A 26301-nucleotide genomic window follows, 5' to 3' on the forward strand; every position below is an offset into this window, starting at 1 on the left:
ATTAAGAAACCATATCTGCACAAATACATTGTTTACATCCGTGTGCTTAATTGCATTGCAAAACATACTCTTCTCCAGAACTGGCTATGTCACTTTGTCATATGTTGTGTTTGAGCTCTGCTTGACAGGATTCATTCATTCATTTATTTATTTTGGCAGATAAAGGTACTCGACAGATGGATAAGTCATTACTTTACTTTCAACGTCAGGAGAACTTGTTTAACCAAGGGGAGCGTGCAAACATGTTGGAGTTTGTGTCTTTTTTTTTCCTTTGTAGTGGCTTAGTACTTCATCTTTATTACTCTTGATTCCATATGGACTGCATATTTTTTTTTTTTTTCTTTTAAGCACAATTTTATCTACATTAATAGTTTAGCTTGTAACATTAATTTACAAACAATATATGACATTTAGTAGACATTTCAGTTAACACCTTCTTTAATTTCACTGCTGATTTTTATAGTTTTGTAATATTTTATAAGTCCTACTGATTATTCCATTTTTAATAGCATTCTCTTTTCTTGGTTTCACTGTAAACTTTACCAAAGCTGACTTTCATACAGCACTCCTCTCTCCCTTCCTCTTTGCTTATACTCATCCTGTCAGTCCTTTATAGGATAAACATGATCTAATATGCAACTTATTATTTGCTTTACTTCATTCCACACTTCTATTTTCCAGCCCGATGTATCCGATCACAATACCTTGATTCATTTGCTAGTTTCCTACTGTTGTTTTCAGCCACCTCTTGTCTATTTTCCATGTTCTTACTTTCAGATGTCTGTATAGGTGTACTCTCCTTTCTCTGGTCCTGAACGTATGAAATTAAAAAGTTTCTAAAAATGTAATATTCTGTATGCTAACATTCTCATCAAGGTTTTGTGCCCAAAAGACTAATCTCTTTGTTTGTAGTATCTGTCCAATATATATATATATATAAATATATATATATATATATATATATATATAATGTGTGTATATGTATGTATGTGTGTGTGTGTGTGTGTGTGTGTGTGTGTATATGTATAAATGTATATGGTTGTACTGCAGTAAATTGACACACCACAGTGTTGACTGCAAAAGGCTGAAACATGCAGAAGGTCGACATCTGTTCTAGATCAACAATCCCTTGGTGAGGGAATATTCCTTTTCCCTGAAAATTGTGCAGTGTCTGAGTTAGTATATATAATTAACAACTGGTGTGGCTTGCCCCCCTGCAAAAAATTATGATCTCATTCTATTCTCATGTTGCAGTATTCATAATCTTAGGGGGTTGTTGCCTGCAGCACCCGACATCTGGCCAGTATACCAAAGTCTTTCAATCTGGGGTACATTTGGCGTAGAACGCAGGGGCCATAAACTGATGTTTGCTATAACTGTGTCATCTGCACGTACCCAACTCAGAATTTTTCTGCCACAGTGAGACTCAGATGTTCGTCTGCCAGTTTAGAATTACGACGTTCACTCGACATCATCCGTCTGATTTCATGATCGTTTTCCGGCTGTCCACTCAGAGATAAGTACCCTTGTAGGAATTTCTTTGCATATTTGCTTTTTGTCAGACGTACATGTCTTCTACTAAGAGAAAGTGTGCTTGTAGTAGGCAAATCCCTTATAAGGATACACACGAGCAGTGTTTGTTTTGTCTTGAGGAGGCTCACGATTACAAGGCCTGTCAGATCTGTCAATCCTTTGTTCTGTAAACCCTAAGAAGCCATCTAGTGGCTTTAAAACTTTATTTAGAAAACCAGTGCCTCCAAAGTTTGGCATACGGAATGGAAAGTGGAGCAGGCCCTTCCAAAGAGCCGCCTAGGAAAAATGCCAAGAAGGTTAGGCCTGATGCCTTGGCTGCGCCTCAGTCGTCTGGTGTTATCCTCGAGGTGGATATCAGCCCAGGATCACACCGGACACTGGGTACTGGGCAGCAACCTGGAACCGAATCGGAAGCTGGCTCTGCAAATACCCAGAGTATGTCCACTGAGGTTATTCAACCATCACACCCTGATGGTGAGGGGGAAACACTGCTCATTGTTTTGTAGGGCCCTGCTTCTACTACAGTCTTGGCAACCACTATAACATCTGCTCCCTCTTCCCCTTTAAAAAGGAAACAGAAGCAGCAGCACACTTCTAAAGACCCTACTCCTCCCTGGGAGACCTTTTCCCAAATTCTGTTCAAGGCTTTTCAAGCTCTTCATACCCAGATCCCACAGCCAGGCCTACCTGTTGCCCCTCAGGAACTCTCTGAGGGGGAGTCTTCCTCTTCAGATGATTCTTCAACTTATTGCTGTCAGTTGGATTCGCCTAAAGACTTTGTTACCTCAGAAGAAGAAGAATCTCTCACTCCTGATTCCCCTGGAGAAGATTTTTCCTTCGAGGATATAATTTCCCTACTCAGACAGCATTTCAGATGGGAACATCAGATGTCTTTAAGACAAAAAAGAGATACTTTAAGCTTTTGCATATGGAGCAGCCTTAACCATCTGCAGTTCTCCCCTTTCTTCCTTTGTTTCAGGATGCTTTCTCTGCTGCCTCACAAAGCCCAGAGTCGCAGCCTCCTTGCTTCTAAGAGGCCAGACAGATTTTATAAAGTGTCTGCTCAGGAGCAGTATCTTTTCAAAAATCCTTCAGCAGATCCTGTGGTGATTGCAGTGTCACCAGATAGGTCCTCTAGGCAACTTCCTTCTTCTCTTTTCCCTACAGATAAAGACAGTAAATTTATGGACCGGTTGGGGAAGAAAGTTTATACTACTTCCACTTTGGCCATTAAGGCTATTATCGGACACGTATAGCAAAGTTTGCCTTAGATTCTCTGACCAAGGCCTGTAATCTTCTGTCAGAGGTTCCAGAATCTCTTGTTAAGAATCAAATAAGTACCCTTCTGTCCACTGTCTCTCAAGTGACCAGACACTCCAAGTGCAGCTATGATGCTGTAGAAGCTTCTGCTAAGTCAGCTGCTTCTGGATGTTCTTAGTCTCCCATTGCTGCAGTCCTTACATATGGGTATTCCACAATCGGCCCGAATACCAAAGGGCTAGACCGGCGCGTCGTCATCGGCGCCGAGACTGACGCCAGCAGCGTGCCACACAAATGAAGCAGCATTTGCAAGTGCCGTTCGCGCGTCTGGAATTGTCTTGGGCTAAGTACACTTTTGTCTTTTCTTGCCTCAGTATTGACGGATGTCAGGGATTACCATTCACTCTGCATTCCTTGTTTGGGGCCGCTGGTGTTTGGTAAACGCTAGGCTATAACATGCCGGCCGATTCTCCTACTGGTTCTTTCTAAACGCAGAAAAAAGAAAAGAGGTCCAAACAGGATGAGTCGCCCACTCCGGACGCCGGTTCTGTAGAACCACTGACTACTTCAGCGGCTCCTTCTGAAAGTTTACCTGAGTCTCAACAGGCTGAGGTTGCTTCTCTGATGTCAGTGGTTCCCTCCTCCTTCTCAAAGCAAAGCCCATTCTAAGTCTAAGTCTGCCCTGCTGGTGCTAGTCCCCAGGGTCCAGCTCCTAGGAAGCACATGTTAAAGATGGCTGAAGATTTGATTACTTTAATTAGGGAGGCCCAGGATAGAGACAGAGTTGGAGGGTTTGGTTCAGTCTTCCAATGAGTCAGATTCCTCTGTAGAAGAACGAGGCTGAGGATACTACTCCTCTGGGCCCTCCAGAAGATTTTTCTTTCTCTGAGACTTTGCATTCTGTACTGGATGTTGTTCAGGATGTATTTTCTGAGGCTGGTTAAACCAGATAGATACTACAGGGTTCGAAGCTCACAAGTACTTATATAAGAGTCCTAGGGCTGATCCAGAAACTATTACTCAAGGCTCCAAAGGTGTTAAAACTGTATACCTCTTCTACTTTGGCTATGAGAGCTTTAAATTGTCGTATCAAAATTATTTGCTGGGCCAATTGAAATGTAAAGTTTGATGCTTTACAGGCTTCTTCCAGGGTGGCTGCTACTAGTTCAGTTGTTCGCAGGCATGCCTGGCTTAAAGATCAGACCTTGTCAGAGCATGTTAAGGCTGGAATTATGGATGCTCCTCTACAATTTGATGTTCTTTTGGTCCTCCAGTAGAATCAGTTTTGAAAAAAATGGAGGTTTACAGGTTCAGCCCCTAAGTTCAGTAGGAATTGGCCTGCTAAGGGATGGTCTTTCCCTCTTCGATTATCAATCTAGGGGCAGGTCGAGGTAGAGGTATCTGCTTCAGTTGGGAGCAATACAGGAAGTACCTTCTGCAGAAAGAGAGGGCAGGGGTTTTATTCCTTCTTTTTCTTAGTGCAAAAAAAAATATGGAGAGGAGACCATGATTTGTCCATTCTGCAACAGCTGTTACCTATGCTGGGCAAAGAAGAGGCCTATCTTCACATTCCTATCAGGCCCAGTTGCAGAAAGTTCCCTGAGATTTCTGGGAATTTGCATTATCAGTTCTCTGCATTGCCCTTTGGCTTGTCTCTACTGCTCCCAGGGTATTCAAAAAGTCCCTGGCTCAGTAAAGCTTTTTCAGGCTAACAGGAATTCAATTTATCTTATCTATCTGCTGATTTTGGATGATTCTGGCAAGGCAAACGCACTTCTTCAACACATCTGCAGTATGTAATGACAGTTTTAAGATGATGCCTAGGGTATTGAAAAAAATAAGTCAAAGTCCAGTCTAACCAAGAGATGTGAGTGTGTTTTTGAACTGAAGACTGAATACAGCTGATGGCATTTCTTACCCCGGACAAACAAAAAAATTCACCTATATTTCCAGCAGCTATCAGTAATGTCCAGGCTGACTGCAAAGGACAGTCCTCAAAGCTTGGTTCTCATGGTTGGCATCTTGCATTCTAGTACCAATCACAATGCAAATGAGGAAGCTAAGATACACTCATGCGTTGGGACTCTCAACAGCCCGCAATTTGGACACACACATGGCATCACCTTCACATTCGAGAAAGGATTTCATTTAGAAAGAAAGAATCTGTCACTAAACAAGGGGCTCTCTGTGACCCAACAGAGCTCTGAAACCCAACCAGAGGCAACCATTGCTGACGAGTCAGCCTCCTCACAGCCTCGCAGTTCAGTTTGCTTTGGAAGATTCAAGAGCTACTGCAACCAGGACTGGTGTTGATTTGAACAGACAACACAACTGTCATGTGGGTACATCAACAAGCAGGGGAACCCATTCTTACCTCTTTTGCAGACAAGCAATGCTGTTATGGGAAACTGCTTTGAATCTGCACATTTGAGCACAGTTTCGATTGTGGATCCTCACGAATGGAAATTGGACCCCCAGTTCTTCTCTTCAGTTGACCATGGCAGGGGAACTCCAGATAAGATCTGTCGCTTCTCCTCCTCTGAATCAACTGCTGTACTTTTTTGCAAGGCTGTTTCATCAAAAAGCAAAAAAATAAAATAGATGCCTTCAGTTTGGAGCAACCTTCATGTGTATGCTTTTCCTCTTTCTCCTCTTCTTCAAAGGTGTAAGGTGCTGTTGAGGAGGGGAGGGACAAACCTTGCATGATTGGCCTTAGCCGGCTTGGCCAGCATTCTGTTGAGGAGCTTAACCTAAGAACACCTTGGCTTATACCACAGATTACTCCATTACCACAGATTCTCCTCAAAAAACTCTCATTCAAAATCAGGTGCAAAATCTACACCTGACAATCCCCTGTACTGTTTTTTAGAGGAAGGTTTTAGAGAAGGAGGGCGATTTGGATCAGATTTTTGGAGTTTGAATGGCCTAATTTTTTAAAATGAAAGTACCTTGTGCTGATTTTTTTTTTTTTTTGGAGAGATTTTTTTTTAAAGGGAGTGATGCTCCTTTGATGACGAGTGCATTGGCAATATTTTTGTATTTTTTGGACAACTTCTTGTCCTTGGACAAGGTAAAAGTGCATGCAGCTATTTGCTCACTCTGATATAAGACCCCTCTCCCTACTAATAAGACTGGGATCTTAATTTTGTTTTGGAAAAGCTGACTCTTGACTCCTTTTGAACCTGAAGCTACTCTGCCTCCTGAAGTTGTTGTCTTTTTGTACTGGTTTTTATTGGCTGTGTTGTGCTCTAAAGGTATCTGAATTACAGGCCCTCATGGCAGTGGAAATTTTTTCTATTTTCACAAGGACCCTTTTCCTTCCTTTTTTTCTTTCTAAAAGTGATTTCTAGTTATTTATTAATTTATCTATACATTTGCCTACTTTTTTATTTTTTTTTTGCTTTTTTCCAAAATGAAAAAAAAAGGTTTGCATTTTTTCATTGTACATAGGCAGTTAGTTTAAAGTTTGATTTGAAGAAAGATGTACATAGGCTCAGAATTTTTTTTGTTTTTGTTTCACGCTCACTTTGACTTCGCTGTCAGGCTATAACAAACCTTTTTGGGATTTGTGGCCATTGTATTGCTTTTGTTACTCTCATCATGGAGGATGTTCCAGTTGGGGCTACGCCTCATTCTTACTGCTTTTTTGTCCACCTCACTTACTGCTTTTTGAGAGGGGTAGTTACTACGGCTATCATAACAGCACTGTGAGAGGAGTTCTGTACTTACTTTTTTTTAGAGGTCTAGGGCTAGGGCTTATTCTAGGTCTAGCTACTAGGGGCTGTGCAATCCTACTAGGTCTATAGTTTTTCAGCCTTGCAATTTAGCTCTGGGCAATCCTCTTTTTTTTGCTCTGGGATTCTACCCATAATAGCTACTGGTTGCATTGGAGGCGAGAAGATACCATTTGGGAGATCTCCATTCTAGCAGTCCATGTTGCCCTCCCTCTCCTTCCCCCTTTTCTTTCCTTTTTCTTTTGGGTTTTTTTTTGGTTTTTTTTTTGAGTGGTCTCCTTTAGAAGTTTTCTTTGAGGGTCGGGGTTTGGGCGGTGTTTTGGCATTCATGCGTCTGGGGCAAGAAGCGGCACGAGCCGATGCCCGGGTTTTCGCCCTTTGGTATTCGCCGACGTGTACCAGCGAATACCCTTGTATGTAAGTCCTCCAGCCATGAGACTGCGAGCATTGTATCATTTATGGGGGTACAAAACTGTACTACAGCTGCTTCTGGTTCTGTATTAAGGGGACTTTTATGTCTGAGACTTCAGCTCTTACCTTTGGATATTCAGGCTAAGTTGCTAGATGCACCTTTGGACAACAAAACAATATTAAGAGCTGCCTCTGCAGCACTACTTAAGTCTCTACAGGAAAAAAGTAAAGACTTACAAAATTTAAAACATCTACTAGTTTCACCTGTTCCCAGATTTCATAGAAATTACCCTCAATGCCTAGCTTTGTCAAGAGACAGTTCCCCTCTGCTACTCGGTCCAGGGGATACAGACATACCAGAAAACAATCTGCTCTGAGGTCTTCAACCACCTCCACTCCATCTTCCTTTTGGAAGCAGCCAGATACAGGCAGAGCTCCTCTACTGTGACTCTCCTCCCTTAACCAGCTCCACCCCCCCATCCCCTATGTCATACTCTATCCCTACCCTCCTGTCCAAAAATCACCTTAGACAAATGGGTGCTTTCCATTATCGAGAGGGCATAATTTTATGACCTGGTGGGCTAACCCTCCCTTACAGGGGATACCACAACCCCCTCAAAATCAGTTCTGGCTCCTCCCACCCATCCTCATCAAACTTCTGTCTCTGGGTGCTATAGATCCATTACCAGAGGATTAGTTAGCCATGAGATTCAAAGATCTTTCTGGTCCCAAGAAAAGATGTTCCTTGGAGACCCATATTCAGCTTATCGCACCTCAATCTCTTCAAAGTGCCTACCGTCAAAATGCTAGCTTTACAGCACCCCCTACCCCTCGTACGTCAGCAAGCCTTCATGGTCTCCCTGGATCTGTGGGATGCTTAACCTACATATCTCCATCTTTCCCCCTTACAGAAGATATTTACGTTTCTCTGTGGGTTCTTCTCATTTTCAATTTTCTGCCTTACCCTTTGGCCTCTCCATAGTGACAAGAGTCTTCACAAAGTGCCTAGCCCTAGCCGTTGCAGACTGCAGGGCATACAAATTTATTCCTACTTGGACGACTTTCTTATTTTGCACCAGGATCCAGTCATCCTCTCCCAACACTTGGACATGGTGTGCAGATTCCTACAGAGTCTAGGCTTCACACTAAATGGCCTAAAGTTTCAAGGTAGTCCACAAGAGGTCTAATGGATTTTATTACCCCCTTTTACACCATAACCTTATTGCCACCCAAGGGATCTTAGGGGTCAATTCATCTAACTAAATTGACCAACCCACTACTCTTACAAGTAAAAGCATTTCCAATAAAGATTTTGCTAAAGCTTGCATTCTTACATTTACATTGGATGCATTTAATATAGTGGACTTGCTCAAAAACAATTGGTTACTTGTTTCTTCTAACCCACAGTTACATAAAGTTTTGGAAGGTCAACCTACTGTTGTTTATAGAAGAAATACTACTTTTAAAGATTTGCTTGAGAGCAATAACCAACACTCCGGTAGTGGGTGTAGTGAAACCGATTTGAATGGTATGTTTAAATGAAGGCAGTGTACGATTTGCCCACATATCCTGATGGTTGGCAAGTTTTAATTGAATGGACAAAGTGTATATTGGAGGAAAAGCTAATTGTGATTCTGACTTGGCTATTTATGCTGCATGTTGCCAAAATTGCCCGGCGTTTTATATTGGCAAAACAATTAGGTGGGTGAAAGTCAGATTTTATGAGCATGAAAGAGACTTTATTAAATGTAAGGATACTAATGCATTGTTTAAACATGGTGATAAGTCACCTATGCATACCTTCAGGTATTTCATCATTGAACAATTGAAGAGGGATGCTAGGGGAAGAGTTACTGAGTTACTGAAGATCATTTATTAGTAAGGGAACTAATATGCTAGCTTAGATTGAATTCCCTGTTGGAGCCTGGCTTGGATGATGCATACTCCATTTCCCCTCTTTTGAATCATAAAAGTTTAAAATGTTAATTTTATTCCATTTTTATTCATATTTTTTAGCTGTTGGCAAGTATGTTTTTGTGAAATGTCAGTTTTTTAATATGTCAATGTTTTATATAAGATTGTATAAAACTTTTGGACCTTTTTATTGAATATTTCTTTAAATTCATTATGCTTCAAGTCATGTGATTTTAATGGTCTGTTTAAACTGTCTGATGTGTGTTAACAGTAGATGTTCTTCATGTTTTTTACTGTTGCAGTCTTCACACTTGGGTTATCTGCCTGAAGGTAGCCCTCAGTCGGCCCGAATACCAGAGACTTAGTAGTTCTGCGTCGGATGCTGTCACTCCAGGACTGACGTCAGGTCATCAGGGCTATAAAAACAGGCAGCCAACGCCATTACATCAGTCTTTCTTGCCGAGGAGCCCAAAGCAGAAGCAGTTTGCAAGTGCCGGTCGGCCGCTACCTGAATTTTTGTTTACGATTGAATAATCCTGAACATCCACATCCCACCCCCACCCAGTAAAAAAAGAAACCAAAATAAAAAAATTCCTCCCTCCAAGTCAATCAAGTCAAGTGTCAAGTGACAAACTTCATATCATGCAGGCAGATCAACTGCTGAATCCTACACAAAGAGCACTGCTGAGCACATCCTCGCCACATACGAGCACACATCCCTAATAGAACAAAATGCTCTCATCCAAAAAAAGCCAAAAAAAAAATGCTCAATCTGGTGAAAACAAACATACAAACTGGTCAACAACAAAAAAAAAACTTTTTGCAGAAAAGGGAAAACTCCCTTACTGAAAAACTCCTTACTAATCTCAGAAAACCCAAACTATGCCTCCCAAAGCTTGTTCCCAAACCATAAAAATTAGTGAAACAAGACAAAAATAAAATGGCAAAGCGTTCATGGGTCAACCACAAAAAAGAGTACTCTGGTCAGAATGTAAAATGCCATTGCCAGATCCGTAATAATCTAAATATAAATGCAAACCAAAGCTCTGTAATAAAGGATACACACACAATATACCGCGCCTCTGGATTGCCCAAGAATATCCGGCCCATCCACCGGACCGGTGCCATCCCTCACGAAGCTACATGGATTCTCTAAAGCCAACATACAGCATCCATGGGACAGCCTCCATCATCATATCGTGTCACATGTCATGCAAACTGATCCCGGGCACCTCACTGAATGTCATGTTTAATCATAACCTCACCTCCAATTTCATGCCCAATCATACCTCTGACAACATGATCTGCAAGGCTGACCTTATCCCAATACATTAAAACCTCAAGTAAGGGGTCCCACCACAAGCAACACTTATCCCGCCATGGCTGGGCTGTGAAGGGCCGATCTTGAGCATCATGGACATCAGACTCAACTTCCTTGCCACAGTCTCTACTTTGAAGAAAGGTGGTCACTGGTTGTTATCTATATCTTGCCAACCCGGAAACATTGGACCCCCCACACTGGAATCTCCAGATGGTAGCTTACTTAAGGTGGGTATTGATCCTATATTCTCTGGGAATCACACTAAATTTAGAGACAGCCTCCAGAAATTGGGTAAGTATCATAGGTCACTAGACATGTTTGCACCCTGGGTGGCTGACCTCAGGTTTCAGTCCAACTCTGGAAACTGTGGCATCTGAACCCAAGGAGACACAAATCCCACTAAAAAGGACTCTGTTGCACAACCAGCTCAGATGAAGTACTCCTGGAGTAGCAACTGAAAGTCCTCTGATGTGGATACTCTCTCTCTAACAGTAGTTTGTACAGTTGCTTGGTGCCAGAGGAAACTCAACAATTGGCAATGCCAAGAAACTCATTGCCAAAAGACTGTTCAGAAATGAGCAAATGAGCCCCCATATAGGTGGCAATTACAGAAAACATAGAAGAATCCCTGATAAGGAGGTGGAGCAACACAGAAATGTTATAGTCTATCCAACCGAACAGCACATCGGTATCCATATGTGGTTTAAGTACATGTATGACAGTGGTAGAACAGTCGGAAACCATCCTACAACAGACAGTCATCTCTGCACTTATAACCACCTCATTACAACAGTTCAGGAAATCCTTCATGTGGCACACATTCATGCTCAAGACACCCTCACCAACTGGAAAGGCCTCAGAAACACCCATCTAACTAATCTGGAAGGCCTCAGTCTGCACACTACTCAACCTTGTAAAAGCCACAGATATACTCAAGACATCTGCTTCAACTCCGACCCAGAGATAACTTACCCAAACTTGCCATGCTCAAGAGTCCCAAGCAGAACTCAGACACGTCTCTAAAGCAATCCTCCTCTATCAAATCTCGAAACAAACCATGAGAGGTTGATCGACATTGTCCTAGACTCCACATGTCAATGCTGGAGGAGTGGTTCCTGACCAGAACTCCTTGACCTCTGAATAAATCACTAGGGCATGAGGCAGTTCCTCTCTTTGGACTCTTCAAGAGGAATAGCTCAGTTATCCTGGGAGAAGTCAAATTCACGGACCAAAGATGCTCAAGAGGAATAGTGACAGGGGGTCAAAAAAGCGGATAATGTGGGAAGAGGAAGCCAGGGAATTGGTATGGCTAAAGTGAATTAGGCCCATGGGCTGCCAGCCTCACAGGAACCTACTTGTATACAGGAAGAGGAACCTAGAATGAAGTCTTCTAAAGCTAAGTACCCCGTTGGGGATCCTTTTTTCTTCCTCTAACCAATGTCAGAAAAAGTTAACAATTGTCTTGCCTGTGGAAAGCAAATACCTCGCAGAGATTTTCATTCTTACTGCGTCACCTGTTTAGGCCCAGACCATGATGCACCTCGCTGTCAGTTTTGTTCCTTGTTTAACGCCCAAAACTTTCATCGTCGGGCTCTCTTTGTCGCAAAATTCTTTTGCTGTCGATCTCCATATTCTGAAATGGCTTCCATAAGCCATCCGACTACTGATATTCTGAAAAACCGTAAGGATAAAGACAGACTTTATAGATCCAAAGCTGCCGCCGCCATTAAGCTAGTCGCCAGTCCGCCAGTATTGAGGTGCTTTTGCACCCCCTGATGCCTGCTTCAGTGGATTCGCAGGCCTCTACCGAGACCCATTCGGAGTCCGGTATGCTGTGAGACTCTTCTTCAACTATGGAACCTGCAGATGTCTCTACCTTGGATGGGTTCGGAGCTGCTGTGCAGGCACCGGCTTATGTGGCAGTTTTTCGCTCAACTGATGTTTGACTCAAACAGACTTCTTCTTTTTTAACCAAAACTACCAAGTTTCGTAGGCCCAGAGTACGCATTACACCTCATGCCACAAAAACAAATGCCTAGAATGGTAGAAGACCTTATTACACTGATTAGGGGAAGTCAGCCTTCCCCTGCTCAGAGAAAGAGACCAGTCCCCTACAGCTTCTACAGATCAGGGGTCCAATGACTCTGAGGTTTCTAATTATGAAGACATGCCCTTATCTGCTTATGAGGATTCAGATGCAGTGGAATCCATTCCCTCTGCCTCCCCTCCAGAGGATTTTTCTTTTGGTGAAACTTTGCATACCTTAAGAGAGCATTTCCACTGGGAATGCTAAGACTATCCTCAGTCCAAAAAGAGACTCAGAGAATTCCTAGAGTTGCCCCAGCACAGGCCTTTAGCAATACCACCTGTCCTGGATGTTGTTGATGTTTTTATGGAATCCAGTCTTACTCCTGACACTTTTTTACCTCCTGCCCCTAGGAAACCAGACTGGTACTACAGAGTACCTGTCCCTCACAAATTTCTTATCAAGAATCCTACCGCTGACCCAGAGGTCATTTCCCAGGGGCCTAAAGATGTCAAGGAAACTATAGCCAAGAATCCCACCCCTTCGGACAGGGATTCCAGAGCTTTGGACAGATGGGGTAAGAAGGTATGTACTGCTGCAACTCTTGCTATTAAGGCATTAAATTGTCAGTTTCACATGCTGAAGTACCAGCAACATATTATGGAACTTATTAAACAGAAAGTGGCAACCCTTACAGACTGTGCAGAAAATAAAGTATTGCAGGAGCTTATGCACTCTGCAAGCAAAGTCAGCAAGCATACTTTGCAGTGTGGCTTTGACACCCTAGAAGCATCTTGCCGGGCAGCAGTCACTGGCTCTGTACTGAGAAGACATACTTGGCTCAAGGAGCAGACCTTGGCAGACCATGTCAAATCAAAGTTACTAGATGCTCCTTTGAACAAGGACAACTTGTTTGGCACCAAAGCAGAACAGGTTCTTAAAAAGATGGAAGAAAAAGCTAAGTCTATGCAGACTGTTAAAGAATTCTTACAAGTGCAACCCCCTAGATTCAGTAGGCATTGCCCTTCCAAACACTGGTCCTTTCCAGCTCCCTCCAGGCCTTCTCAAACCAGATCCAGGGGAAACAGACCACCCAGTCTACAGTCTCAGGGTATGCAGAGATCTAAGCAATGAAGTGCCCCCACCCCTAAAGCGGGGAGTGGTAAGCCACCTCCTTACAGAAAAAAACTCACAATGACTTCTTTACTGCACTCCCCAGCCCTGCCCAGTTGCTTTTGCCCCGAGGAGGAAAACTTGTCCTTCATGCAGAAATCTGGGCGTCCATCATACAGGACAGGTGGGTCTTCAACATTGTATCCCAGTGGTACACATTTTATTTCCGCTCACTGCCAACCCTAAGCGGGTTTCCAGACCTTCCTCCAAACCAGTGGGCAGAGGCTCAAAGCCATGTACTTTCCTTGCTCAATATCAGAGCTATTCAGCCGGTTCCAGTAGAACAAGAGGGGTCAAGGATTCTACTCCAGACTCTTCCTGGTACCCAGGAAAAAGGGCTCTTGGCGCCCAATCCTGGATCTTTCAATTTTCAACACATTCCTAGTGGTACCAAAATTCAAAATGCTTACCCTGCAGCAGCTTCTTCCTATGCTAGCCAAGGATGCCTGGTTAGTCACCCTAGACTTGAAAGAAGCCTATCTCCCCATAAGGGAGTCATGCAGGAAGGATCTACTTTTCAGGGCAGGATCTATGCATTATCAGTTCTCTGCACTTCCCTTTGGCTTATCTACTGCGCCCAGATTATTCACAAAATGCCTGGCTCCAGCCATTGCATACTGCAGGCAGAGAAATATCCAAATTTACCCGTACTTGGACGACTGTCTGATTTCAGGCAGACAGTCAGGAATTGCTGTTGCACCTGACATTTTTGAAAAACCTTCACACTTCCATCAGCGAAAAGAAATCAAAACTGGTACCCAGTCAAAAGTTCGTATTCCTGGGAGCAAGCTTGGACACAACATCCCAGATGGCATTCCTCACTTCAGAAAAACAAGTCTGTCTGACAGACTACTTCAAACAAATGGCCACCAGAACCCAGCTATCTGCAAGAAAAATACTCCAAGCCCTAGGGTTCATGGCCTCACGCATACTGTTAATTCCATATGCAAGACTGCATATGACGAAAGTTCAGTCGTACTTAAAAAGTCTTTGGTGCCAACATTCTCAGGACCTGGAAACAATTATTCCTATCATACCCTGTCTAAGGACAGAGTTCCTTTGGTGGGCAGAAGCATGCAACCACAACAAGGGGCTGCCTTTTACTCAACCCCCACGCCACCCATATCCTAACCACAGACGCATCAGACTATGCCTGGGGAGCACACATGGACGGCAAATGCATTCAGGGCCACTGGAGCCCAAGTCAAATTCGTCTGCACATCAACCAAAAGGAGATGCTAGCTGTGCAGAATGCACTGACAACTTTCAGATCCCTACACTTTCCAGGACAACTGCTAATAAAAACAGGCAACACCACAGTTATGTGGTACATCAACAAGCAGTGGGGAACGCACTCCTACCCACTCTGTAGGTTAGCCATGGCCCTGAGGAACACGGCCTTGGACATACAAGTCCATCTGCAAGCTCAATTCCTGCCAGGCAAACAAAACTCACTGGCAGATGACCTAAGCAGAAATCTCCTAGACCCACATGAGTGGCAATTGGAGCTCAGCACCTTCAATCTTCTGATTCAGAAATGGGGGACCCCAGAGGTGGATCTCTTTTGCCTCCCCCTACATCCACCAGCTCAGCAAATTCTATACCAGGAACCCTCACAGCAGGGTCTGGAAAGTGGCTGCCCTATCTTTTCAGTGTGTAAATCTCTCAGTCTATGCATTTTCCCCTCTGCCCCTTCTCTCGAGTATTACTCAAGATAAGAAAGGACAGACTAAGGACATTTCTGATTGACCCGGACTGGCCATGCCAGCACTGGTACCCACTCCTGCACAGCCTGTCACCAGTGCCACCCTGGCACCTACACCAGAACCCAACCCTGCTGTCTCAGCAGGAGGGACAGATTTTGCATCCACAACTGCAAAACCTAAATCTTGCAGCCCAGCTTATTCCTTGAATTCTCCCCCAGCAACCCTAAGCAAGCAGGTGCTGGATGTCCTTCTTGAAGCCAGAAGACCCAGTACAAGAAAATCATATGCTGATAAGTGTAAAAGGTTCTGTTCCTGGATTCAGTCTAAAGGAGAGGACACAAGTCTGCCCTCCCTGCCTCTAATCCTGGATTACTTAGCAGATCTACTCCACAAAGGCCTGTCTTTCTCCTCCATTGAGATACATGCTTCAGCCATTTCGGCTCATTACAACGCTGAGCCACCTCTCTTTTCGCACAATCTTATGAAACAGTTCCTGAGAGGGGCAAACAACTTAAGGCCACCAAGGAGAGCACCCACCCCTGCTTGGGACCTTTACTTTGTACTGGAAAAGTTCACTCTTCCCCCTTTGAACCTGCTGCGTCAGCAGAGTTAAAATTCCTCTCTTGGAAAACAGCCTTGCTTCTGGCCATCACTTCAGCTAGAAGAGTGTCTGAGCTACAAGCACTTATGGCTATGGAACCCTTCATTATTTTCCATGCTGACAGGGTTTCCCTCAGGACTAACCCATCCTTTATGCCTAAAGTGGTGTCCAGTGTGGCTCTCAACCTATCCAGCCATTTGCCAACTTTCTTCCCTAATCCTCAAAATAAAGGGGAAAGGATCCTGCACTCCTTGGATGTGCACAGATAGCTCAGATTCTATCTTGATAGGACTAAGCCCTTCAGAAAATCTATCTAGTTACTAGTCAGCTTTGCAACAGGGCAGAAGGCAAGGCCATTTTAAAACAAACTATTTACAAATTGATAACACACTGCATCCATTTCTGCTACAAGCACCATGGGAAACCAACCCCTCAGGGGGTCAGAACACATTGCATTAGGGCAACATCTACCTCTACAGCATTTCTCAGGGAAGTCCCTACTAGGGACATCCTGGAAGCTGCTACCTGGAGTTCTGTACACACCTTCACCAAGCATTACCACCTGTCTATCTTTTCCAAATCCAGGGCAGGTTTTGCAACAGCAGTCCTGCAAGGCATACTAGCCAGCCCCAACTCTTCTTGGCTGCCTCCATCCTTCTTCAGTTTTGGGAATCCACCCAAGTGCGATGACTGCAACAGTGAAACACGAACATCGTACAGTTGTGTACACTTACCATAAATGTAGATGTTCAATTGTATTCACTGTTGCAGTCATGGTTTCCCTCCCTCCAGCCCCCTGGCTTTCTCTCTCTCTCTTCTCTGTATGGCTATTACTCACCCCTTTCAGGGGTATTGGTATTTACTTTTTACTGGTGGTGTTTTTCCCCACCATAACTTACCTCCCTATTTGGGGGGCTCCTGACATTTGGGGCAAGAAAAACTGATGTAATGGCGTTGGCTGCCTGTTTTTATAGCCCCTGATGACCTGACGTCAGTCTTGGAGCGACAGCATCCGACATAAAAATACCAAGTCTGTGGTATTCGGGCCAACTGTGGGCTACCTGCAGGCAGATAACCCAAGTGTGATGACTACAACAGTGAATACACTCAAACATCTACATTTATGGTAAGTGTACACAACTGTACTTTCTGATGAAGTCTAAGTGGATGAAAGCGCTTAACTAAACTAACTAAAGTTGGAATAAAGATTTGTGAGTTTGCCTTCTGCCTCTCCTTTTTGTATTTTATTGTGAAAGTCCATAGTTATGGTTTTCCAAACCCTACTTTTTATTTTAATTTCTTCTGTTTCATTTCCTTTCAGGTATCTTGGAATCTCAAAACATATTCTTGTTAAAACCATATGCCCAAGTACTTCATTTCGTCATGTTCCAATAAACGTAGAAACTGTTGAATTAGCTAGTCTGTAGGCACATAATTTTAAACTTTTGCCTTTTTGTCTTAATTTTTTTATATCCCAAAAAATCTTGAAATTGTCTCAAAATATTTAATTAAATAGAGTTATTCTGTTTCGTATTTGTCAGATACAATGCAATGTCTTTGCAAACAAAGCTATTTCTCTTACTGTCTGTAACAGATAAAACCCTGAATTTGTGAGCTTATTGTTTACCTAAGCAAAAGCTCCAAAACAACAAAGGAGAGAATGGACATCCCTGCCTAGTTCCTCTTCTCAAACCCACCCTATCAGAAAGAACCCCTCACACATTTCTTCTTGGTTCAAGATCCTCGCATTTCTTTTTCTCTTAGCTTTATTATTTTGTTTAGAAATGCAAATCCTGCCATTGGCCCTCCTCCTACATTCCTTGCAGCCTCTATCAAATACTCTCTCTGCATCCAGACTTGCCATCAGTAGTAGAGTATGGTTATGCTTAACATCCTTCTGTATCCTCATTTTATTAATACTATAGAATAGCTGTCTCCCTTCCACAAAAGTATGCTGATCCACATCTATGATTTTTTTGGCAAGATTTTTTGCCATTCTTTTAACCAGTAGATACATAAACAACTTGGAGTTGTGGTTCTTAATTGAAATAGATCTGTATGATGCACTTTACAAGGTCCATGCTCTCTTTTGATAACTCTGCCTTTTCCCATGATTCTTATGCATCCCCTGTATTCAGGGCATTATTGTGCAATGCCTTCCTGATCTTTAATAGATTCTTTCTGCCTAACATCCTTGTTTCTGCCGGTATGCCACTGATTCCTAGAGACTTTCGAGTTGACTCACTATGTATCATTTTTTTTTTTTTTTTTTATTTCTTCCTTATCTAGCCTCACTGTCAGTTGTTCGGCCTATTATTCCTGTAATGTTGGCATATTTAAATCTTCCATGAATATTTCAGTAGCTGTTTATCCTGACTTCCACATTCTCTGTCTTGTATAACATTTTAAGATTTTCAAAATATTTGTTATTTCCTCAGCGTCTCTGTTCATTGTCCTTGTCTTAGGATGCCTGACTTTACCTAATGATCTGTTTGCCCTGTGCTGCCAAAGCCATTTGTAATAATTTCTTTACTCTGGGATTGTTGTCAGATTATAATTACTTAGATAATACGCATGAGTACAGAACTTGTGTTCATTGTATTTTTCCCTTAGCTGCTTGTAACTTTTTGTCTTATTCCTTCATAAGACTTCCTTGCTTGTTTTGTAGCCAACAAAGCTTTGCTAGCCCTTTTAAATTGCTTTTATTACTATTCTTTCATATTTCTCTTCCTTATTTCTGCCTTATTTTTAAAGTAAAATTTCATCTTCTGTCAAGAACTAGCCACCCTTTCTAGAGTAGATTCTATCCTCCCTGAATGATCTCGAAGTTTTGTCTATTAACTAGTTCTTCATATCTTTTTTTTTTTTTCCAGTGGATGTGTAGACAAATAGTAATGCCTTTCTTTTGTGTTGCTTTCCAGTGTCTTTAACGTGGTCATTATAATGTTATGGTCCGACACAAGTATCGTATGAGTGTCAGACCTATCAATCAAATTGATACACTTCTGTGATGTATAATTTCTTTCCAATCTAATCCTTTTACTATATCTTTGAGAACAGCATGTAAATTCTATCTGGTCTGATGTTAATTTAGAAATATGATTCATACTAAATATTTCATATATTTTTTAACAACTTCCCATATATATTTATAGTCTTTCTCTTCCACATCCCCAATGCATCCTCATCATTACTAAGTTCTAGTCACCAACTGTAAGTAAAATGCCCTGTAGAAAGTTTATTTCTTCTAGGATTCTCCTAAGCTATAATACACTCATTTAGGGGAAATCATGTTTTCCATCTAGGAGCCCCTTATTACTGTAGATCTTACTTAATGTCTTTTTTCTCCTCTTCTGTCACTGTCCGTACCCATTTCCTTATTGGTATTGTTACATCTCTTTTTCTTTATCTCTGAAATTCTTCTGAATAGCTCCTTCTGGAATCCTTTCGTAATCTAATTAACATATTTATCTCTTTCTAAATGCAGCTCTTGTGCATTACTATTTGCACTCTGCAGTTTATATAAATTATTACTTTTTGTTTCTTACCCAAACCAGCAATGTCATTTGCATTTCATTTCAATATTTTTAACACAGCCATTCTAGTAAATAAGTAAAAAAATAATAACTTTTAATACATCAGATTTTTATAATTTTGCCTTTTGACATCTTGCATAAATATATTGCTGGCTGGCAGGCAAATCTGATGTAAAATATTAACTTAACTTTTTTTTTTACTTTGTTACATGTTTTCAGACAGTTTTGTTTTTACCTTTAACTCTCCATAACCAAGTAGCACTCTCTCTATTTCTCACACACACACACACACACACATACACACACACATACACACACATACACACACGCACCAAATATTGCCCCAAATTGGTGGCTACGTACACAAGCATTGCGTAAGATGAAAAGCAGGCTAGTCATGCTAGTGCACACATTTGTGTCTCTGCTGATCTTGAGACAACCTTTTGTTTGTTTCACTCCTAACTCGTATGCCCACACATGCATGAGTATTAACTTGCTTGCACTCACATTCTTGTTATTCTTGTGCTAGCTTTTAAAACAATTCACTGGCTAAACTTGAAGTAAAAAAACAAGTACTGAACCAACACGGCTAGGCAAAAACTCTATTTACTGAACATAAAAGAAAGTGATAAAAGTGAGCGCTTTCGCAATAACACTATCGCTTTTTCAGAGTCTGAAAAAGAGTTAGTGTTATCGCAAAAGCGCTCACTTTTATCACTTTCGTTTATGCTCAATAAGTAGAGTTTTTTGCCTAGCCGTGTTGGTTCGGTACTTTTTTTTTACTTCAAGTTTACACTGTTTCCTTGTACCTCAACTTTCACCTGTTCCTGTGTATTTTTACTTTTTAGAACTCACTGGCTAACTTCAAGCAGATATAATAATAGTAATAATAATTATTAAATTCTTAGTTTCATTTAATTGTGGCTACCATAGGAGGGGGTACACCATTTTAAATGCAGACATTTTACTTGCTCCTTCATTAGTTTGTTGCCTGTGCTGTCTAAGTAACCTGTTATCGTCTTTTTAAGGACTAATTACTATATATGTTAGTTTGTTGCCTGTGCTCTGTAAGTCACCTGTTATTGTCTATTTAAGGATTAATTACTATAACTGTTGCAGAGCCCTTGAAAACATCACCCTCAAGCTATCTAGACACCCTGTACTTATATTCTTAAGAGTTCTTGGCTGCTTCATTTCCTTACTCTGTCATCTTTAGCCCTTTCAGTGAAAATTGCAGATTCCCAGCAAGATCTGCCACACCTCTTTAACATCCCCTTTCACTCTAGTATCCTACAAGTGAAAAAAAAAGTTTATAATCTCACAGATATGATTGTGAAGTAATATTTTATGTATTTTCTTCACTGTACCTGCACATTGAAGAGAGCTAAAAAGTTCTGAGATCTACTTAGTTTGTATACATTGCTCTACTCCTTAACCTATACAGACATTTAAAAAATGACTTGCTTCTAAATTATTCATAAAACCATTCAGCACTCATTCAAGTCACACTTTTAGCAGTTGCAGTCGTGCTACGTGCTATTAGTGTTGACTGGTACATTATATCTTTCCTAAACATAAATACAATTTAATCATAAAGTTTCTTGGCATACAGTAGTTACTTATTTGCATTGTTTCTAAACTAGTTAACTCTCATATGTGTCACCACTGCAGTTGCAGTAGCACTACATAGCATTACTATAGACTGCTACTATGTAACTTTACAAGGGCTTTCCATTGTTTAAATCAAAAAGCTAAAAAAATTATAAGGAGAACATTTCTTGCCTTCCATTAACCGTGCTTTTTTACCTTTTCCATTTTTCGTGGTCTCTATAGGTAAATTTAGTCCATTTACAAAAGTACTTATTAAAAAGACCACTATGTTTTACAATGCTTTTAATCACTTGTGCTTTGTTTTTCCTTGACTCTCCCCTTGATTCATGTTAAAGCATTTCAGTAGTAGTTTCATCTATTGGACACCATCAGATTCTTGTTCTACCTTTCTTTTTGGACACTCCCTCCATTCATGATGTGCATTTCAGCCATAATCCCACAGAGTGGGACTGATACTGTTCAGTTGTCTCTCTCATCCACCCAACAGAATGTGTGTTGTGTAGTTTTCTCATTAGCTTTGTATTGCACTCTTTATCACTTGTCTTTGGTCAGCTCCATGTGTCACTTAATTGTTGGCAGCTGGTTCAAATTCAGACTTTTATTGATTCTTTTAGTCAGTTCTTGGGCTTCCTTCTGATGATCCAGCGTTTTTGTTGAATACTGGAAAGGGCTTAGCAGACACATTCCCCTCCCAACCACCAACAATGACAGTGTTTGGTATAAGATTTAGCTTTGCATCCCCTTTTGCTGAATAGTTCTTTCTTTGTTACATAAACTTTTTAATTTCCCTGAGGCATCTTCAGCCTCCATGAGATTTGTTTCGACTTGGAAAGAAAATCTGTAAAATGACTGAATATTAAAGGTAAAATCTCAAACCTACTCCTTTACAATATTTTTTTTCAGGAATTAACTTGCTACTTTTCTTCATAGAATATCTGAAATAGTCATTCTCTATGAAAACTCTGGATTACCATGCTTTCAATATTTTTCCTTTTTGCCACATTTTGGAAAGCAACAGTTACTTTCTCTGTAAGTTTACAAAAGGTCTTGGTTGTGTCCTAGTCGCCAGACTAGCATATAGAAGTGATGTGCCCACTCAGTAGCATTTCTGATAGAGAATACCAGTCCAACTACATATCTGAGTTTTCATAAAATTAATGCAGACATTTCCCTCCATGTTTTTGGGATGGCAGAAAATCTCATGTTTTCTGTTTTCATTATCATGCCCTCCAATGTGTACAGATTCTGCTTTTTATCTTCTTGGGATATCTCATATTCTGTCATTCTCTCATTCATATCTACTTCTGACTTTTGGCATTTTATTAGATCCTCATACTGACTTCCCTGTTTCTTTAATATCCGCCAGTCTTTTATTTGACCTGATACACAGAGTATATTTGATAATGTTTTCCAAAGTATTCAAAGACGTTTATAATTCAGTAGCTGCACTCTTTTCTACTTCTTGGCATTCAGCCATGAAATTCTTTACAGCCACTTTTTTTCTTTCCATACTCTTTGGTCTAATTTCTTATTTTTGCTAGTTTTTCAGCTTGTAGATAATTCATCCTTTGTATTTTCTCACTAAATTGTGTTCCTACATTGGGAAAGCTGTTTGCAACAAGTTTTTCTGAGATTTTCCTTACCATAACTTGCCATATAATAAGAGTTTGTAGGCATTTTTTTGTATGAACCTTAGTCTTCTGTGTGACTGATGTTCTTTGTGTTTCACTGTTGGAGTCATCACCTGTGGGTTATCCCTGCTGTGGTAGCACTCGGCCGGTGATCCCTGCTGTGGTAGCCCTCGGCTGGCCCGAATACCAGAGTCAATGTTTTTCTGCGTCAGCTGCTGTCACTTGCTGTCTGATGTTAGGTTGTCAGTGCTATAAAAGAAGGCAGCTGATGCCATTATATCAGTCTTTCTTGCCTTGGAGCCCATAGCAGAAGCAGTTCACGAGTGTACCGGTCGGTCACTACCAGAGTTTGAATTACAGCTGAAAACGTCTAAAGCTAAGTACCCCATTGGGGATCCTTTTTTCTTGTGCTAACCGATGTCAGAAAAAGTTAGCAGTTGTCTCGCCTGTAGAAAGCAGATTCCACACAGAGACTTCCATTCATACTGCGTCACTTGTTTAGGCCCAGACCATGACATCCCTCATTGCCGGTACTATGCCCTCTTTAACATGAGAACCATTCGTCGTAGAGCTCTTATTGTAGACAGGTATTTTAGTCTTCTGTCTTTGCATTCTGAAATGATGTCCGTCAGCCAAAAATCTGTGGAAATTCTGAAAAAACATAGAGATAAAGATAGAGCCAGACCACACAAGGTAAGCCTTCCGACGACTCTACTGCTAAGCAGGTCATCAGTTCTCCGGAATTCAGTGAGGTGCTTTCACAGCCGATGATGCCAGATACGATATCTATGCAGGCCTCTATCGAGACGCTTTTGTAGTCCGGTATGCTGCAGAAATCTTCTTTTGTCTTTCGTGTCTTTGGTTGTCTCTCCCTCAGTTGGGTCCAGAGCTGGCAATGCAGGCACCAGCTTCTGAGGAGGCCTTTCTCACTACCGAATCTAGACAAAAAAATGACTTCTCATCCACTACCGTTGCTCTCAGACCGATGGATACTCTTAGGCCTAGAAACCAGGCCACTCCTAGAAAATCTATCTCTAGCCACCATCTTACTCCTGCCCCACCTCCCCCAAGCCCATATGCTTAAAATAATGGAGGATTTTATCTGCTTTATCAGGGTCAGTCAAGCCACAACTTCTAAACGGAAAACACACCCTTCTCCTGAAATATTGACAGGACAGAATTTTCATGAATCTGATTATTCAGATTTTGCAAAGGAACAACAACCTCTTGATTGCTTATGAGTATTCAGATGCAGAGGAATCCATTCCTTTTGCTTCCCCACCAGAAGACCTTTCCTTTGTGGAAACCCTTCACACTCTCTTTTCACTGGGAATCCCAGGACTTCCCTCAGTCTAAGAAAAGACTAAGAGAGTTTTTAGACCTGCCCCAGCACAGACCCCTGGCCACCCCCCCCCCATCTTATAGGTAGTGGATGATGTTTTCCATGAATCCAGCTTAGCCTCTGATGCCCTACCTCCTGCTCCCAGTAAACCTGACAGGTATCACAGGGTACCTGATTCTCACAAATACCTGTACAGAAACCCTGCTGCAGACCCGGAGGTCATTACACAGGGACCTAAAGGAGCTAAGGCTAGTTCTGCTAAGAATCCTATTCCTTCTGACAAGGATTCCAGAGCTTTGGACAGATGGGGTAAAAAAAGTATACACCTCTGCAACCTTAGCTATCAGAGCACTCAACTGTCAGTTCCATATGTTAAAATATCAACCACACACTTTGGAACTATTAAAACAAAAGAATTCAACCTTTTCTGACTGTGCCAATTCGAAAGAGTTAGCAGATTTTCTGCACTCTACTTGTCAAGTGGCCAAGCATTTATTACACTGTGGATATGATGCCCTAGAAGCCTCAAGCAGGGCAGCAATGTCAGGATCGGTCATTAGGAGACATGCACGGTTGTAGGAACAACCTCTCCCCGATCATGTAAAGTCTAAATTAATTGATGCCCCCTTGATAAGGACCGCTTGTTTGGAGTAAAAGCGGAAGAGGTGCTTAAAAAGATGGAAGACAAAGCAAAATCTATGCAAACAGTAAAAGATTTCTTTCAGGTACAACCTCCAAGGTTCAGCAGGCATTTGCCCTGTAAGCATTGGTCCTTTCCTGCACCTAGCTGACAGGGGCAAAGTAAGACCCACAGGGACAGGCCTCCCAGGCCCCTATCCCAGGGACAGCAGACAACCAAACAGTGGTCCACTTCCACCCCAAAGGCAGGGAGTTTTAAGCCATCCCACTATGGAAAAAACTCTCAATGACTCCCTCTTCTCCCTCTGCCTCCTTTCACTCACCAAAAGCTAGGAGGAAGGCTCTCCCTCTGCAAAGAAAATTGGCTCTCTGTTACAAAGGACCAGTGGGTCTTAAAGAGCATTTTTCAGGGGTACAAATTCTCTTTCAATGACCTCCTAATTCCAAGAGGGTACCCAGACTTGCCTCCAAATCAGTGGGCAGAGGCACTGAAACAAGTCCAAACTCTCATATCACAAGGGTCCATAGAACCTGTCTCCTCAGACCAAACAGGCAAAAGATTTTATTCCAGACTATTCTTTGTTCCCAGAAAAGAGAGCATTTGGCACCGCATCCTGGATCTATCCATTCTGAATACCTCCCTGTTGGACCCCAAATTCAAAATGATAACTTTGCAGCAGCTGCTGCCTATTGCTGACAAAAAATGCCTGGTTAGTGACCCTAGACCTGAAAGATCCCTACCTCCATATTCCCATAAGGGAATCCTGCAGGAAATTCCTGCTCTTCAGTACAGGCTCACAACACTTTCAGTTCTCTGTGCTACCCTTTGGCTTATCTACTACTCCCAGGGTATTCACCAAATGCTTAGCACTGGCCATAGCATTTTGCAGACAGAGGAATATATACAGATTTACCCTTATCTGGACGACTACCTCATTCAGGCAGAGTGCAAAGAACAGCTGCTTCAGGACCTCCTCTTTGTCAAAACCCTCCTAACCTCCTTAGGGTTCACCATTAATAAGAGGAAATCAAAGCAAACACCCTCTAGGAAGATCATTTTCTTGGGAGCACTGCTGTGCACAGCATCACAAATGGCCTTTCCCTCCCCAGAAAAGCAGAGCTTCCTGCCTCTCTACTTTACTCAGCTGGCTTCCAGAAGTCCTTTCACTGCGAGGAAGTTCCTGCAAGCCTTGGGGTACATGGCATCTTGCATCCTTCTAATTACTCTTGCCAGGCTTCACATGAGAAAACTTCAGTGGTATCTAAAGAACCTTTGGTGTCGGCACTCTAATCCTCTAGAGAACTCTCGCCCTCTAATCCCCTGTATAAGGGTCGAGTTTCTCTGGTGGGCAAGGGCCTGAACCAAGAACAAGGGTCTTCCCTTCCTCCTCCGATCAGCCGGGCAGACCATTGCCACCGATGCCTCAGACATAGTTTGGGGTGCTCACCTAGAAGGCAGGTGCACCCAAGGTGTTTGGGATGCCCAGCACCTTCTCTTGCACATCAACCAGAAGGAAATGATGGCAGTACAAAAGGCTCTGACATCCTTTAAACCCCATCTCAAGCCAGGGGTTCTCCTAATCAAAATAGACAACACCACAGTAATGTGGTACATCAACAAACAGGGAGGGAACCAATCTTACTCTGTGCAAGATAACCATGAACCTCTGTCTGACAGCTTCTTCCATGGGACTACACCTGATAGCCCAATACCTACCAGGGATCAACAACACCCTGGCAGACCACTTAATCAGAAACTTACTGGACCCCCATGAATGGCAGCTCCACAGAAAAATCTTTTACAAATCACTCTGGCGTGGGGGACCCCAAAGGTGGATCTCTTTGCTTTGCTTTGTATCTCAA

General features: G+C 42.1%; 1 protein-coding gene across 3 annotated transcripts in view; it reads left to right on the plus strand.

The window, feature by feature from the left end:
* Positions 1-26301, plus strand: part of NPRL2 (NPR2 like, GATOR1 complex subunit) — a 1906629-nt gene that overhangs the window by 41971 nt on the left and 1838357 nt on the right. The gene's annotated exons all lie outside the window — the stretch shown is intronic.

Source organism: Protopterus annectens, chromosome 7.part0 (assembly GCF_019279795.1).
Source record: "Protopterus annectens isolate FY-2018-M chromosome 7.part0, PAN1.0, whole genome shotgun sequence".
In the NCBI taxonomy this organism is placed as follows: Eukaryota; Metazoa; Chordata; order Ceratodontiformes; family Protopteridae; genus Protopterus; species Protopterus annectens.